Source organism: Octopus sinensis, linkage group LG9, assembly GCF_006345805.1.
Source record: "Octopus sinensis linkage group LG9, ASM634580v1, whole genome shotgun sequence".
NCBI lineage: Eukaryota > Metazoa > Mollusca > Cephalopoda > Octopoda > Octopodidae > Octopus > Octopus sinensis.
In genome coordinates this window covers 46,746,216-46,757,111 of record NC_043005.1, presented here as the reverse complement: position 1 = coordinate 46,757,111, position 10,896 = coordinate 46,746,216, and the positions used below count along the sequence as shown (strand labels likewise).

The 10,896-nt window shown below is 37.6% G+C and overlaps 1 long non-coding RNA gene across 1 annotated transcript in view; it reads right to left on the bottom strand.

Annotated features, from left to right (window-relative positions):
- LOC118764694 overlaps window positions 1-10,431 on the bottom strand; it is an 18,357-nt gene extending 7,926 nt beyond the window's left edge. Inside the window, exon 1 of the long non-coding RNA XR_005000500.1 lies at window positions 10,285-10,431. This is a non-coding gene — a long non-coding RNA (uncharacterized LOC118764694). The remainder of the gene's footprint in view (window positions 1-10,284) is intronic.
- Between the last annotated feature and the right edge of the window lie 465 nt (window positions 10,432-10,896).

The window sequence follows — 10,896 nt, the reverse complement described above, 5'->3', positions numbered from 1 at the left end:
AACTAAAAATGTATACTTGTAGCTAAAATATTTGGACCTAAAACGATAATATCTGGAAAAAGTAACTAGAAACCTTACCAACTGTTGTCAATATAATTATTAAAACTACGCTTAATGACAGGCGTACTCTTTCAACTAAAGATCGTTTTAGAGCAACCGTTGAGCACAAATTTGTTAAAACTTTATAGGAAAAGAGAAATACATATTTTTTGCCAATTTTCATAAAGATGCAAGCTCGGAAATGAGATGCTCGGAAAGCTGGAACTATCTGCATCTAAGACTTCAATGTCCAACGTATTCGTCTATTATCATGGTACTAGAGTTTTAATTTGAGGGAGAGTTGGTTACTATTTCTACTATGCCGAATGAGTGCATTGACGAATCTTTAGTAGATCGCCAGGCAGTAGACTGCAGTAGACTACAATGCACGTGTAAGAATTATCTAAGTTTAAGAAGGCGACGAACTGGCGAATCTTTTACAGCATTGGGCAAAATGTGCTGCAATATTTTTTTCCGCTGAGGATGATTTCACCTTTCATCCTTTCGGGGCCAGCAAAATAACTACCATCAGAGCGCTGGAACTGAAGTAGTCGATTTACCTCCTTTCCTTAAAAATTGCTGGCCTTGTGAAATCATTATTTAAATATGTGGCTGTGTGGTAAGAAGTTTGCTTCCCAACCAAACGGTTCCGGATTTTGCCCTACTATGTGACATCTCGTGGAGGCGCAATGGCCCAGTGGTTAGAGCAGCGGACTCGCGGTCGGAGGATCGCGGTTTCGATTCCCAGACCGGGCGTTGTATGTGATTATTGAGCGAAAGCACCTAAAGCTCTACGAGGCTCCGGCAGGGTGTGGTGGCGACCCCTGTTGTACTCTTTCGACGCAACTTTCTCTCACTCTTTCTTCCTGTTTCTTGGGTAACGCTACGATGGACTGGCGTCCCGTCCAACTGGGGGGAACACATACGCCACAGAAACCAGGAAACCGGGCCCATGAGCCTGGCTAGGCTTGAAAAGGGCGCATGAAAATGTGACTTCTCGGGCAAGTGTCTTCTACTATAGCCTCGGGTTGATCAAAGCCTTGTGAGTGGATTTGATACATAGAGATTGAAAGAAGCACGTCGCGCGCGCGCGCGCGCGCGCGCGCGCGTGTGTGTGTGTGTGTGTGTGTGTGTGTGTGTATTTGTTGGTCCCCTATCAGCGCTTGACTACTGGTTTCGGTGCGTTTATGTCTTCGTAAACTAGCAGTTCGGCAAAGGAAAACCGATAGAATAAGTACCAGGCCTGGAAAGGAAAAAACTTCTTCCAGGCAGTGCCCCAGCATGGCCGCAATCTAATGAGAGAAGCAAGTAAAGGATAAAAGGTAAAAGATAAAAGATAAGGCCGTGGATTGGCAGAATCGTTTGATACTTCACAGCAGTTCTTCCGGTTCATTATGATCCTAATTCTCTTTACCTTTCTTTTTTCACCAGGGACGATAAAATAAAACACCAGCCAAGCATTGAGTTCAATATAAATCGGCTGCTTCTTCGCCCTCGGTAAATTTGGAGCCTTGTGCTTTTATTAGAAATAATTAGTTAATCGTATGAATATTATTTAACAAATGTAGACAAATTATTTGCTAAAACGATATTTGTATGACAGGAAACACATTAAGAACTTTCGAGGACAGACAGTTTTTATTATAAATTTGTGTGCTAATATAGGATATCGTTCCGGAATGTCAGGGATATATTAATGAATCAAACCTACTAATATTTGATAAACATCAGAGTCAGTCAGATTATATGAACTCAGTCGAGACCGTTAGATATATGGTAATAAGAACTAGCCGCTAATGCCAGTTGCATGAGAGACAGGGAAGGTTTTCAAAACACACTCAGGACTCTCAGGTGTATGGTAATGAAGTCTATACACACTCATTAATGTATGTGAGATCAAAGACTGATCAACGGCCGGCAACAAAGTAGCGGCTGCAGTGTGTGCGGTTATAAAGTTTAGACACTATGATGTAAGGTTGTAATAAAGCAGAGACAGGCTTGGGAACTACTCTCCCAGTTGTAAGACGTGTAGTCATAAAAACCACACGCTGAATATCAAAAAGAATAAACGGCATATGGTGGTGGTGATGGTGGTGGCGGTGGTGGTGGGAGTGGTGATGATGATGATGATGATGATGATGATGATGATGATGATGACGACGGCGATAGCCATGAGGATGATGGTAATGATGATAGTGTCGATGTTGATGTTCATGTTGATGTTGATCTGGTTGTTGGTAATGATGATTGAGTTGCCTGATTGGTAGTAGTAGTAGTAGTAGTAGTAGTAGTAGTAGTGGTGATGGTGGTGGTGGTGGTGGCGGTGGTGGCGGTGGTGGTGGTGATAATGGTTATGATAGTCGTGGTGATGGTGAAGGTAGCAATTATGATAATGCTTATGATAATAGCAAGTGAAAGGACGATGTTGTTGACAATGGCTGCAGTGATTATTGTTGATTGTGGTGCAGTTAGTATTAGTGATAGTGACTACAGTATCGGTGGTACTAGACAATATGGCGTTGGTGGTAGTGGTGGTGGTGGTGATGCTGCTGCTTCTGGCGGAAGTGGTAACGCTGTTTTGGTAATGATATCACGATGCTGGTGATGGTGTTGTTGTTGTTGTTGTCTTTGTTGCTGCTGTTGTTGTTGTTGTTGTTGTTGTTGTGGTGGTGGTGGTGGTGGTAGTGGTGGTGATGGTGGTGATGGTGGTGGTGATGGTGGTGATGGTGGTGATAATGCTATGGTGGTACAGTTCGGCGGCTTTAGTTTTGTAGTTGTTGTTCTGGTGGCGGAGTAATGCTAGAGATGCTGATGATGAGGGCGTGGTAATGGCAATTCGGAGGTGGTGGCGGTTTCAAGGAGCGCCTGTTAGATACATCATAACCCTTTTTTTTTTTACTATAGACTCAAGGTCTGAATTTCTTCCTTTTTTTTTCGTGGGGGGGGGTCTAATCGTTTGCATTGAGTCAAGTGCTCAAATGGTACTTATTTTATCGTTTTTGAAAGTATGAAAGCCAAAGTTGACCTTGACAGAATTTTGTTAGATCCATCACAATAATACGGTACTCTGTCAAGTGTGAATGGAAGATCGTTAAGCTATAACAATCAGCAACAACGTACGTGATGAGTTAGACAACATTGTGAAACAGTGACAAACTGACAGACCAAAAAAATATTCACGCGAAAGCTACAAAGATTTATGAAAATTTTGTAAATGTTCATCAAAGTAAATTTTAGGTGCTGTAATATTTTCAGTTTCAAAAATTCATCATTCATTCAATTTTTACGGTTCTCTTCCTTTCCTTTTTTCTTAAAAAAAAAATGATATTAAATTTCTAAAGAAAAATAAAACGTAGTGAACAAATTATGAAGATAGGCGCAGGGTGGCTGTGTGGTAAGAAGTTTCCTTCCCAACCATATGATTCCAGTTTCAGTTCCCTTCTGTGGCACATTGGGCAAGTGTCTTTTACTACAGCCTCGGACCGACCAAAGCCATGAGAATGTATCTGGTATACGGAAGCTAAAAGAACCCCATATCTATATAAATATATGTCTGTGTGAGTATGTATGTATGTGTGTGTGTGTGTGCGTCTTCGTGTCTGTATTTGCCTCTCACCACTGCTTGACAACGTTGGTGTGTTTACGTCCCCGTAACCTAGAAGTTTGACAAAAGAGAATAATAGAATAAGTAGCAGTTGTCACAGAAAAATAAGTACCCGGTCATTCCATTCGACTATAATTTTACAAGGTGGTGCCCCAGCATGGCCGCAGTCTAATGACAGACAAGTAAAAGATAAATGAAAAAGTAGCTGTTGCTATTGCATTAATTATGGTCCAAACAAGAGCAGCTTTCACGATCGATGTCTCTCTTTTTCTTATATTGCATATTTTTATAGTTAATACAAAAATACCAGAATCTTAAAAGTATGGGCGGAACCTCTCTGCTAACAAATACTGTGTAACAACCTTTTTACTTCTTTATTTATTTCGGCTGAATTTGAACTCAGAACGTAAAGATAGGCGAAATACCTATTTCTTTACTGCCCACACCGGGCTACACACAGAGAGGACAAACGGATTAAGTCGATTATATCGACCCCAGTGCGTAACTGGCACTTATTTAATCGATCCCGAAAGGATGAAAGGCAAAGTCAACCTCAGCGGAATTTGAACTCAGAACGTAACGGCAGGCACCAACTTACGTTTTGCGATTATTAATTACTTTTTTTTATATATATATAAGTGATTGTGGACAAAATCAGAAGAACGTAGGGGAAAATACCATGCATTGTTCAGCTAGACCTTTCTAAGTTGCAATTTCAAATCCTGGTTGGTTCAAGGGACAACATGTGCCATTTCTCCAAAATGTGTGGCCTTTCACTACATTTTAGAATCTTCGTTTTACCCTATCTAGAAATAGTACTTAAAGTTTGGATAAACGGCCGACAGTATTTAATTCCTTAATTTTCTTTTCCTAGATTCTGAATTCAAATCTTATGTATTTCATTACCCTGGAGGTAGCAGACATATACTGACTTTGATCTGCAATGACTAAGCTTCATTTCGTTGATCTGTTATCAATGCAGAAAAATAATTATTATGGCCCGATAATTGTGTTTTTCGTTTATTAATAATTGCAAACAGGAACTGTCTTAATGACTGATGTGAAGGAGACCCATTAGAAGAATTTAAATCAAAATAGCGATTATCTCCCCAGCCCAAAAGTCACTGGCTTATTCACTGGCATCCGATGCTCCAATGCCTAAAAGAGGTAGGGATACCAAACTATGCAAAGTATTTACAACTAGACGTGCCTACAGCTAATGGAGAGTAAGTATCTTGATTGCTAATACAGCGCATCGCCAAGGGCTGAACTCGTATCATTGACTTGTAAGTCGCTAATTCAACACCCCAACAGACTTTCAGTTGCAGCTGCTGTTATTCTCATTGTTTCCAGAAGAAGCAGTGTAAAGAACCAACATTCGTATGCAGCAAATGACAACATAAATAAAACACCTATTTATTACGATATTTCATTGCAAATAAAACAAGTTCAATGTGTGTTTGCTCTAAACGTTAAGTTCAATTGATAATATAATATGTAAGTGAGCAGATGTCTTAAATGGCGTAATTGTTTTTAACTGAAAGATATCCACTTCGGCTTGATGTGTGCCGTTATATGTAAGGAAGTTTTCTTTCCTCTCCCTTCCATCACTCGGCTCCGATCTCTTTTGCCTTTTCTTTCACCGCCTTCTTCTCCCCTTTTCACTCACTTTCTCTCTTCCCTTCTTCCGTCCGTTTTCCCCGCCCCGTTTTATGTACATTTTATACAGTAAGTTGTATTTTTTTTCTCTCAAGATTTGTGCAAGCACATTGAAATATTATAAGAACAATTCATCACTGCGTTGGTTAAATAATTCTAATGTAAATTTGACTTACGCAACAGTGATCTATCATAGAATATATTTCGAGTTTCCATTTTAGTATAAGGAAATAAACATTTCAAAACTGTAGTGAAAGACAATCTTACAAAATGTGGAAATGATAAAGATTTGTTTACAGCCTTGCTACTTGGCAAGAATTAATTGCTTCTTCATACACGGCAAAATTACCAGCAAAAACATAAAGCGTATTTTGTTTCGTTGAAACCATTCCAATGCTAGCTTTTTCTTTTGATCACTTGAAACAGCTTGTAAAGTAAACGAAACTGAGATCATTCAACCAATTGAGATATAAAACTCCTCTCTTAACCCGAACGGTTTTTGTGCTCATCACTCTGAAAGACAGTGCATGTTTAGCTTTCTCAGGTAGCCTTTTGTGTAAAAGATTTGCTCACCGAATTACTGGATCGATTGATTAGAGTATCGGAAAATGTGGAAGAGGTTATATTCAATCAAGAGTAGTTAATCATGTTAGAAATGAACGTATGTAAACACTGGAATTCATACGTACATATACACACAAATATACATACATGTACACACTAATGTATAGAGCATCTAAGCGAGATATCTAATCACTAAGAGTGTAGAACAATTCAACAGATTACCAGTGCTTAGTGCTGTCTTTATGGTCTATGGGAATTAAATGACATGAAGAATGGAGCTCAGATATACCGAGTAACGAAAATACGAAAATATGTGCATGCGCATGTGTGTGTGTGTGTGTGTGTGTGTGTGTGTATACATATATATATATTCATACAGATATACAGACACATATATAGGTGCAGGCGTAGCTGAGTGATAAGACGTTTGCTTCCAAACCACATGGTTCTGTATTCAGTCTTACAGCGTGGCACCTTGAGCAACTGTCATCTGTTAAATCCTCGGGCCGACCAAAGACCAAAGACTTGAGAGTGGAATTGGTAGACGAAAATTGAAAGCAGATCGTCATATATGTGTATGTGTGTGTGTGTATCTGTCTGTGTTTGTGTCTCTGTTTGTCCCCCACCACCACTTGTTGGTGTTAGCTTGTTTACGTCCTCATAGCTTAGCAGTTCGACAACACCGAGCGATAGAATAAGTACCTGGCTATAAAAAAAGTGCTGTAGTTGATTCATTTGACTAACATTCTTCAAGGTGGTGTTCCAACATGGTACCAGTCTAATGAGTGAAAAAAGGAAAAGATATTTTTATGTGTGGCTGCATCATAAGATGCATCTCGACCACATGGTTTTGGGTTTAGTCCTGCTGCGTGGCACCTTGAGCAAAAGTGTCTTCTACTATAGCCTCGGGCCGACCAAAGCCCTGTGAGTAGATTTGGTAGATAGAAACTGGATGAAGTTTGTTGAAAATATGTGTGTGTGTGTGTGTGTGGGTGTATGCATATATATATATATATATACACACGTGTGTGTGGGTGTAACTGGTTTAGATCATCAGTGACTAAACCTTTCCTATTCTCTCTCTCTCTCTCCTCTCTCTCTCTCTCTCTGTATATATATATATATATTAGTTTTTAGGAACGATGAATCTTGAATCAAATAAAGCTATAAAAATACCATGTAAATATTGGATTAAAAATACTTTGGAAAGAACAAGTGGAAGGCTGTCCGTGGGCCTTGAACATTCATCTCCTATAAACATGACAGCCGTTCTGCTCTTGAACTAATTCACCCCTTCGACCTTTTCTATACATTTTAGAATCTTTACCCTCGAGAATGTATATCCTGTGGATGCCAAAGGAATTTAGATTCTTCGAGAACATAAAATAATTCCTTTTTTTTGAAATATTAGAAAGGCTGGAATTCATTTGTGCATAGGACGTTTCCTTCAGGAAATGGTTAGAGTGTATCTGCAAATGAGAGTTGCAGGCTCGTTTTTGATACGATGAAATATAAAGGCAAGCAATAATTCGTTGATATCAACAGGGTGGTTAGCCATCATGAGGCTTTATTTTAGCAAGTTCCACACAGTTTCAAATAAGCATAGATATATGTTTGTTCATTTATATTTACACATGTACATATTCTTTCGTCCTTTTGTTCTTTTACTCCTTTCAGTCATTAAACTGTTGTTACGTTGGGGCTCTGTTCAAGAGTTTTAATCAATTGTATTGTACTCAGCTCTTCATTATATTTCATACATAATTATAGTGACCTCTGTTTGTTGCTCTACTAAGTTACGGAACATAGAGGGATAGGGCATTAACAATGTGAAGGTAGATAGAATCATTACACAAACATATATAACACACATGCGCACACACAACACACACACACACACACACACACATATATATATATATATATATATATATATATATAACATGCATATGTACGTATTATTGTATGTATGTATGCACATTTACATGTGAAAGTTGCTTGAAGTCAGTCAACTCGAAAGAAGGAAGTCCATTCCTTGGCAGCGTTTGAAATTTGATCCTGTGCTTTGTCAAAATGAATGACTTCCCATGAAAATCAGATCTGAAGTACTGTAATAGCATGTCCAGAGTTTTACACTATTGTCATTAAATCTACCCGTAATCTCACATTCATATAATCAAATTGTGTTCTACTATGCACTGACATAGGTATCATGTACATCTTCGTTTCAATTGGCAATCTATAAGAAGTAATTAAATAATCAGCAAATAATTTTATGTTGGTTTGTTTTACAGTACAATTTCACAATACAATAAGGAGCATTAAGGAAAAAATTTCAATTGAAAATCGAAACCGAAATTTCTTTAAAGTTCCTTGAGAATTTGCAATCGCACTAATGTGTTTGCCACTAAACGACGACGATGTCCAAATAGATGCCTATGTCTAATGGCACAATATATTTTTTATAGACGGTGTATTAATGAAACACGACAGTGATGTATCTGTGACATTCATTCTCTTCACAGTGAGAGTTTTGGCACTTGTAAAATACAATAACTCCTGATAGTGGGATTGAAACCATGTCGTTGATAAAGCTCGTCCTTCGTTTTCCGCTGAACAGTATGGGCATGTATAAAATTATGACATAGCAACGTTCCTCATTATTCAACTGTAATTGTATATCTCTTTTCTGTTGTTAACGAGAAACTCTCTGCAAACCTTTCCATTACGAACGTGAAATGGAATGTACGAGGCAAAATGAGGTGTCTTAATTAATTAAACATCCCTTACAGAGCCAATTAACGAAAGAAATGAAAATTAAGCGGACTGAAGCCAAGCTGGCGCCTAAAATGGAGGCTGATTTCGGATAGTAATTTCAATTTTTTTTTTAAGCCGAGTCCCTAATTGTCTTACTTGTCTTACTTGGTGATATCCTGTACATAATTATGGTATCAGTGATTTCGTTCAAAAATTTTAATATTGCTGAAATCTGTAGAAAATCTTGCGAATCCTTAAAGAGGTTTACTTTAATATGTCCACGTTTAATGTTCAGCATAAATCGATTTAGAACAAACTAGAATTAATAGAAATTAATATCTTTTTGTCAATATGCAAAATATGTTAGTTTCAGAATATTAGATTGTACCATAAATTCTCATGCATCGATTCAATTATTACGAGTTGCAGGTTGCCTTGGTGTCTGCAATAATTAATTTGAAATAGTTAGAGATAGAATTTCATACCAGAATAAATTCTTGGGTAATAGTAAAAATGGTTTCTTTCAGTATGAGGAATATTTTTTTCTCTTTCTTCAATCAAACATCTTTAATTTATTATTTTAAATATAACGTTAGATATAATCATCATCGAGTTGTGTCTGTTAAGACTGGCACGGCCAAGATCCTCCACCCGCTTCTGGCTTCCATGGCATAGAATATTTCCTTTCGGTAATATTGGTTTCAGATTGTGGCACAAGGTCAACAATTTCGGGGAGGGGTTAAATCGATTACATCGACTCCTGTAGATCAAATGGTACTTATTTTATCGACTCAGAATGATAAAAGGCAATTTCTGAATTTTAATTCAGAACATAAAGACAGACAAAATGCTGTAAAGCATTTTGCTTGATGTAAGCGACTACAACCATCTCAAGGAGCTTAAAGCTGAGTACCAGTAACCAACTGCTCTTTACATCTATAGCATCTTCCACTAAAGTGTATCTTTCTGTGGTAGGATGTTTTTTAACAGGGCATTTTCCAAATAGTTTGAACCATATCCATGTGGGTGCCTGCTAACACACACACATACACACACACATACAAACAGAATGGAAGATATATATCTATTATATGATTGTGCCTATATATATTTGTATATGCACAATCAACAGAATTTTACGGGGCAGGTATACATGCTCTCATTCGAAGGTGGAACATTGCTATTGAGAGAAACGGTGACTACGTTGAGAAGTAGGGATGTGATCCACAGAGGACCAGCTTCACTTTGATGTATGATACATGTTTCTGTATTGCTAATTATACTTGTCCTAAGTAAAATGGTATTACGTTTTGACTCACCCTCGTATATATATATTTATGAATGTACATGTATGTTTGTATATATGTGTAAATATTAAAATCGTCAGTTTAATAACTTACAATTACACACACACACACACACACACACACACACACACACACACATACACACCACTCGCACATACACGCATATACATATATACATAAACATGCACATATTTACATATGTGCATGTTTGTGTGTGTAATTGTAAGTTATTAAACTGACGATTTTAATATTTACACATTTAGCAATGTTCCACCTTCGAATGAGAGCATGTATACCTGCCCCGTAAAATTCTGTTGATTGTTCTTTGAGCCACTTTTTCACTACAGTTTTCACTTCCTCGTCATCTGGACTATCATCGTCACTAGACTATCATCTCTTCGGCCCCATGAAAGAGGGTTTGAGAGGCAAATATTATTCCAGTGATGTGAAAGTGAAAAGTGTAGTGAAGAAGTGACTCAAAGACAGGCAACGGAATTTTACGGGGCAGGGATACATGCTTTCATTCGAAGGTGGAACATTGCTATTGAGAAAAACGGTAACTATGTTGAGAAGTAAGGACGTGATCCACAGAGGACAAGCTTCATTTTGATGTATGATACATGTTTCTGTGTTGGTAATTATAACTGTCCTAAACAAAATGGCATTATTTTTTGACTCACCATCGTATGTATATATATATATATATATATATATATATATATATATATATATATTAGCAATAATCTTAACGATATAGAACATGGAAACTTGTTCATCCTCAAAATATTCACAAACATAAGACTTTTAAAACATTTAAAGAAAGTTCTTGATAACCAATACTCCACCCACATTTGAGTGTGGAAGGATAGATTAAACACATCCTAAACCCAAACAATTCATGGCACTCTATAACAAATCTAGCATGTACTCTATCCATTGCATTCTGCAAAACTTAAACAACACACC